Consider the following 7,254-nt stretch of genomic DNA (forward strand, 5'->3'; position numbering starts at 1 on the left):
AGAGGATCATAGCCTATTCCTCTGGCCCTGGAGTTAACAAATGCAGTAAATTAAAAAAATTAAAAAAAAAAAAAAAAACTTCATCAAGACAATATTCACTAAGCTGGGAGGAAGAAGACAAAAAAGCACGTAAATGGACAAAAAGCCCCAAAGCCAAAGCTGCATCTTGCAAGCAGCGAGGGGGGTCACTCGCTCAGCTTGTGTTGCAGGGATGCATGAATCTGAGGACGCCGAAGATGGGAAATGCAGGCGCTGAGCCCTCCCCTGCTTGAGGATCTACGAAGCACGAGGAGACACTTGTCTCATTCGGTGTGTCCTCTGCTGACCCGTGTGGAGGCCAGGCCTTCCCTCAGCTGGGGATGGCCAGGCGTGTGCCTTGGGCCAGAAAAGGCCTCCTCCGAGAGCCAGCCTTCCTCGGGACGTAAGGCAGCAGTGCGCGTACGCTCCTTTCCCCTCGCGGAGAGCGCCGGCAGCGGTGCTCCCTCGCAGGAGCCCAGGGACGGTGGTGGCCTGTGGAGACCAGCCACCAGGTCTCCTCCCTCCTGCAGCCATTCGCCGTGTCTCCTTCTCTGGACCACATCTCCATTTCGCTGCGACTCTGCGCAGCTGCGGCCAGCCCGATGCCTGTGCCAGCTCATCCCTCGCAGCCCAGAGATGAAGCCAAAGTGGCAGGCCCTGCCGGTCTCTCCCCCAGGGCCCTTCTTTGCGGTGGCCGGGGGCTCAGGACCTGAGGGGAGCAGCCCCTCGGCCAGCCCGGGCTCCTCGCCCCCACACGAACATCAGCACGCGGAGCGGCCTCTGCGGTCGCTTGAGGCCTGCTGTTCCACAGAAGAGGGCCGAAAAGAGAGGCAAACGACACTTATTTTGGCCCAGTGATGGCTGCTGGAGGGGCAAGGCTTTCCATGTGTGAAAAGATGGTGGTAGCACCCATCAGAAGCTGGCAGGGGCCGCAGCAACCATTCTGCTCCCAAGGGCCTACAGGCTGCACCCTCTCACCCACTCCGGGGGCCCTGCTGCCTCCTGGCCAGGCTCCACATGGACAAAACCACCCAAAGAATTACATCTCCCCTTCCCTCGGGGAAAAAGCCATCCAGGCAGCCTTGGCTCAGCATTGGGTGCACGGACAGTGTGCAAGGAGCAATGAGGGCCATCTCTTCCCTTGCTGTTTGCTTCCGCGGACGAAACGCGGCGCGGTGGCAACAAGCCTCCGAGGCGCGCATCCATGCGATGGCGACGCTCTGGACCCAACTCTAGTGCCGTGTAAGATCGCGCTCCCCCTCCCTCGCCTCGTCCGCTCCCCTGTCCCAAAGCGACAAAAGGCAGCGATCGCAGTGACCTGCAGAAAATGCACGGCGCAAGCCAGCTGATCGCGGGCAACACAATAGTGAGATTAGTTCATCTGCAGTGAACAAACATGCATTATGTGGGTTTTAAAGTTAGGGGAGGAAAATGCTGTGGTTTCCATGTATTTCTGTTCAGCAAGGCTGCAACTGATTACTTCCATGCAGCTGAGAAAAGTCCTATTTTTAAAAATAGCCTTCAGCTTGTTTTGCAACCGTCCAGCATCTCGCCTTGTTTTGCAGCAGCATAATAATAATAACAACAGAAAAAAAGAGCCAGAGACGATCCCATTTTCTTTAATATATATCCTCTCCCGTCCGCGCTTTTGCCCCCCACGGATGCTGAAACCTCTCCCGGCGACACCCCTCGGGCCGGGAGGAAAGAAATAAAAGAAATACAAAAATAAAATGACGAGTTCTCCCCCCTGCGCCGCAACCTGCGAGCTAAACAGGCAACAGCGGCAGCGGCGAAACGACCGCAGCGCCCGCGGGCGGCGGAGCGGCGGCCGCGGCAGACAAAGGCGGCGCGCCGGGGCCGGGCCGGGCCGGGCCGGGCCGGGCCGGAGCCGCCCCCCGGGCCGGGCCGGGCCAATGCGGGCGGCGGCGCTGCCGGGCGCAGCCAATGGAGGGCGCGGGCAGGCGGCCGCCGGCGGGGGGGGCCGCCGCCAATCGCGGCGGTGTTATTGCCGGGAAATACTATTATGCTAATAGTTGTTTTGCTCGCACTCGCGGGGAGAGGGCTTTAAAAGCGAGGCGGCCGCGGGCCGCCGCTCAGAGGCGGCGAAGGCGAGCGCGGGGCGGGCAGCGCCGGCCCGCAGGCAGGGAAGGGCAGGAGCGAGGCGGCGGGGCTCAGCAGCCGGAGCGGGTCCCGGTGCCGGTCCCGGTGCCGGTGCGCCGGGCCATGTCCAACGTGCACCTCTCGAGCGCCGCGGCCGCGGAGCGCCCGGCCGCCCGCCGCGCCTCGCCGGCGCAGGGCCGCAGCGGCGTGTGCCGCAGCCTCTTCGGGCCGCTGGACCACGAGGAGCTGGGCCGCGAGCTGCAGAGCAAGCTGCGGGAGATGTGCGAGGCCGACCAGCGCCGCTGGGACTACAACTTCCAGAGCGACACGCCGCTGCCCGGGCCCGGCCGCCTGCGCTGGGAGGAGGTGGAGGGCGCCGCCGTGCCCGCTTTCTACCGGGAGACGCTGCAGCGCGGCCGCCTGCCCGGCCCCGCCGCGCCGCTGCGGGACAAGCCGCCGCCGCCGCCCGCAGCCGCCGCCGCCCCCGAGGCGGTGCCGCCCGCCGCCAAGGCGGGGCCGGGGCCGGGGGCGCCGCGGGGGCGGCCCAGCCGCGAGAACCGCGCCGCGCCGCCGCGCTGCCGCCGCCGGCCCGGCCCGCCGGCCCGCATCACAGGTGAGCCGGGGCGGGCCGGGCCGGGCCGGGCCGGGGGGCCCCGCCGCGGCTGACGCCCCGCCGCTCCCCTCGCTCCCCCTCCAGATTTCTTCGCCCGGAGGAAGCGGCCGGCGCAGCCCAAGGCGGCCGCCCCGCGCCCCGCCGCCGCCGCCGCGGCGCCCGACACCCCCCGCAAGCGGCTCCGGTGAAGGAGGTGAGCGGGGCCCCGGGTGGGGGTGTGGGGCTGCGGGGCTGGGGGGAGCCCCGCGCCCCGCCGGCGCGGCCGCAAGCTCAACTCACTCCCGTTTGTCTCTTTCTCCCTCCGTGTTTTCTTTCTTTTTTTCCCCACCCCCCCCCTTTTTTTTTTCTTCCTTCCCCAGACTTTTGCACTACGGCACCCACGGGAGAAGCGCGGCCCCCGCAGGCGCGGGGGGCCGGGGCGAGCCGGGACTCCCCAGCGCCGCGCCCGCACCCGCCGGCGGCGGCGGCACCGCCGGGAGCGACAGCGGCCCCGGCCCCGGGAGCGGCCCCGGCGGCCGCGCGCGGAGCAGTGTTAGCGTACGACTGTGCAATGTATTACGTTTTATATAAGAAATGTATTGTGCCTAATGTGAGTACACTGGCCCAGAAGTGTCAAGCTTTAAAAGTCATTTATATGAAATGTTTAATCTCTGCTGATCTCAGTGCAAAAAGAAAAAAAAAACGACAAAAAAGTGTATATTTGTACAAAAACTTTTTTAAGAATTATACTAACTTATATTTTCTATTTATGTCAGAAATGTGGATAACTTTGGTTGACATCCAATAGTCTCTTTTTCTTTTGGTTAAGCCAAAGGGCACTATATTTGCTTTTGTTATTTACAGAATGTAAATTTATTTTTATAGTGGGATTTTTTTTCCTTGCCTTCACAAGATGTAGCTATGACTCAAAATATTTTTTAGACTTTTACTTGAAGACAAATCTGTTTCAATGGTTCCTGAGCCGGTCTGTACCACTGCCATTGCAAATAATGCCACAACTTCAAATAATAAAAAAAATCCAGGAAACCGCTGCACCACTGCTTTGTTTGTACTGTATGTAGGGCCTGGGTGGGGGGGGGGGGGGGGGAGGATGGTGTGGGGAGGTGTCCCCCAGCGGTGGGGGTAAACCTAGCTGGCAGCCCTCTCCCTTGCAGCGTGGCTCCTCCCTTTGCAGCTGTACACAACCCACCGTGAAGCAGGAACCGATTGCTGCTGGACCAGTTCTCTCCTTTATATATACATTATATATAAAGATATATATGCATGCAAAACCCTCTGGTGCCCTGTAGTGTTTACCTGCCTTTCCAGAGGAAAGCAAGGTTTTCTCTTAAATACCCCTGCTGCTGGAGTTAGCATAAAACATGACAGGCAATGCACACCCCTTAGCATGCTCACTTGAGCCTTTCTCCCCCCCTTTTTTAATCTTTTTTTTCCCCTGTATTCCTGTGTTTCCCTGTCCCCTCATCAAAGGCAGCTCTGAGCACCACTGCCGGGGCGTGGGAGCAGCCCTTGCTGCTGTTTGCACCCCCTCCCAGCCCCAGGGGCCTGGCTGGGGGCTGTGGGTCCCCCCCAGGCAGGTTGCACCCCCAGGGGTGCGCACGCTGAAAGCCCCGCAGAGCTGCCCCGGGGGCCTTTTGGCGCCAGCCCTGGCGGCTGCCGCGGCTCTGAGCCGCCGCTCCCGCGGGGAAGCGCTTCCTGCTACGGCTGGTCCAAGCTGTGCGGGGATTTACGTACAGGGCAGGAGCGCCGGGACAGGCAGCAATGCCTCGCGCTGAAAAGGGGGGGACGGGCTGGTGACGACAACCAGCAGCAGACAAAATAAACACCGCAGCAGACCAAATACACCGCGTTTTGGCGCTACCACTTCAGTGGCCGCGTTGTCACCCCGCGAGGCGCGCTGGGGCGTACCCCGTCCCCTTGCCCCGGAGCACCGCAGGGATGCGGGAGCAGGGCCAAGGGACCCGCCCCTGTGGTTTCCCCCTTGCGGCCCCTCGCTCCCGCTGCCTTTGCTGTCATCCCCCGAACCCCGTGCAGCCCCCCGTGCTGGGGCGCTGGGGGCATTTCCCTGCAAGCACCCGCTCCCCGGGCCTGCGCAACCGTGGTATCGCGCTGGGAAAGGGCGCCAAGGTAAGAACAAAACTTGCCTTTTACCCGCCCTCCGCTTCCCCCGGCCCCCGCGGTGCTGCTCGCTGCCCCCCGGGACGTCTGCGAGAGGCTCCGGGCTGTAAAAGTAACATTGATTACCTCCCGCTCCGTGATCGCTTAATCAGGAGGAGATTATTTTACGCGCCCGCATCAGTAGCCGCTGCTTCAATACGATTTTCCCCTTTGAAAAGAAAAAATAGCTTTTCCCTTCCCTTATGAAAGCCAACAATGCATGGAGCGAGGCAGCTGGATCCTCCAGGATTTATGGGCTTTTCTCTGGCTTTCATGAAGCAGGTGCCTTTGGGACCTCCATTGTCCCAGCCCCCCGCTCATAATGGCACTCGGCAATGAAAGATCCCGGCTCCGGGCTCTGGCTCCCGCGGCCGGAGGAGCCGCCGCCGCGGCGCCTGGCCGGCCGGCCGGCACTGCTTTCCGCCCCGGCGCGGCACGGCGCGCGGGCTGCCAGCCCTCCCCGCCGCGGCGGGAAGGTGTGCGGGGCCCCGGCGTCCGGCCCCGGCAGCCCCTCGCGCCCCAGCACAAAGCACACTGCCCCTATTCTTCGGGCCTTTGTAGCCATATGGCAAATCCATGTAGACACAGCCAACATCCATTTATTCAGGCACATAATGTCCCGCAACAGGGAACAATTGGAACTTTGTTTGCTTCTATTATTGATGCGAACAGGCGACGGGCGGGGGGGGGGGAATCATTTAACTATAAGAGATATCCAGCTAATTATGAACCATATGTGCCTATAGTTTCAAAGCAATCCAATGAAGTTCATTTTAAATCTCGGCTACTTTATTAGTACGGAAGACAGATGTCTCAACAGTGCATGCATCAGAGGAAACCATGTAAAGAAGTTCTTGAAATATTTAACTAGGGCTCGGTCATTGTCAGAGGGGCTTTAAAGCGCCCTTCAGCACGAGCAGGCAGAACCCAAGGGAGAGTCCTGACCGTTAACGCCAACCCACTTAGTGGGAACGTCCGACTCCCACCTGGGATTCGCCGACAGCAATATTTTTGGAAAGGATTCAGAATTGCAGGCGTCCCGAAGGACCGAGCTTGCTGCTCATTATGGCTACAGAAAGTCAGGCTGGTATCTGAACCGCCTTGCCCTAGACTGAAGCTGGCTACACAATTAGAGGAGAAACCTATCCCAAATCACTGCTCCGTCCCCCGAGGAAGAGCGCTGCAGGTTCGAGCGAAGGCGAGCGCATTTCCTTCCCCGTCCCCGAGCTGGACAGGGATGTTTAACGTTGTGCTCTTTATCACTGCGAGACCGCTGGAGATTCGTCCCACGCGAGCACCACTGGATGCGAACGCCGTGGTGCATGTCTAAGCGGAGACGGCGGTAGAGGAAACCCGAAGGGAAAACTTGTCCAGAGAAGGTTTTTCAGTGTTTCTCAGGAAATGCAATTATCAGCAAAAATCCAGGCGATGAGGTTAACGTTACCTTTCTGAGCATGGCAATACCTACCGGCAGCTAAGCCACTTTGGTGGGATGAACGGAGCACGCGGTCGACCCTGGGAACCCTTCCCTTCGCCAGCCGTGACGTGCCTCCCAGCCCAAACCTCGCTCCGCTGCCGCCGGAAGCAAGCGTAACGCCGCTCGCTGAACAACTACGCGTCTCCAGCGGGCAGGAGGCATAGGTAACAAGATCGGAAAGAAAACTACTGTTGTTTGAAGAAGTATTCCCGACATTCAGGCTTGCAGATAAATTCACCGAACACCTCGCTCACTTCCGGCGTGCCTCGATCGCTCGGCAGGACGGCTACGCGCAGGGATCCGAGTAAGGGACCCACGCAGGGAGAAGGAAATCGAGGCTTTTAAGCAGAGAAACAGATATAAAGAGGAGGAGTGCACATACATATGCACGTGCAAAATATAATACACATATGTATATATACACACACACACACACACAACTCATCGAAGACCTGGGTTATTTTACTGACCCCGACATCCATTCCTGCAGAGTAAATCTGCAGAGTCTTTCTGACACCCCCCCACCCCCACGCTCACCTGCATCCTCTTCTTTACAAGCAGGTTTGTGGTAAGACAGACCAGAACACAACCCCAAGGCCCTTCCGTAAGATTAGAGGATAGGGCCATATCCGTTATTCCAATTTATGCTTAGCGAGCGGGCGGGAAACCAGCGCCCCTTGTCCCACCGGGCTCAGAGGGTCGCTGGTGCTACAGCCCCCGGCAGCTGGGGCTGGAGATGGCCAGAAGGTTGACCGAGGAGCCCATGCCAGCAGGAAATAACAGCGCAAAACCTTGACCCTGCCTTCAAGTGCTCAGAAGTTTGCTTTGGCATAATGTAGAAGAGGCTAAACCAACCCCCAAAGTCCCTCCCCCCCCCCCCCCGGCACAC

At 59.9% G+C, this 7,254-nt stretch overlaps 1 long non-coding RNA gene across 2 annotated transcripts; it reads left to right on the forward strand.

Moving 5' to 3' along the window:
• Positions 1–2,671: 2,671 nt before the first annotated feature.
• Positions 2,672–3,768, forward strand: LOC134141333 (uncharacterized). Of its 2 annotated transcripts, XR_009958596.1 has the most exons (3): positions 2,672–2,731; positions 2,816–2,924; positions 3,091–3,768. It is a non-coding gene; the product is annotated as an uncharacterized LOC134141333 (long non-coding RNA). The 2 variants fall into 2 exon arrangements; XR_009958595.1 differs by lacking the exon at positions 2,672–2,731 and having other exon boundaries at positions 2,745–2,924.
• Positions 3,769–7,254: the final 3,486 nt, after the last annotated feature.

The sequence above is a fragment of the Rhea pennata genome, chromosome 5 (assembly GCF_028389875.1).
Source record: "Rhea pennata isolate bPtePen1 chromosome 5, bPtePen1.pri, whole genome shotgun sequence".
NCBI classification, from domain to species: Eukaryota; Metazoa; Chordata; class Aves; order Rheiformes; family Rheidae; genus Rhea; species Rhea pennata.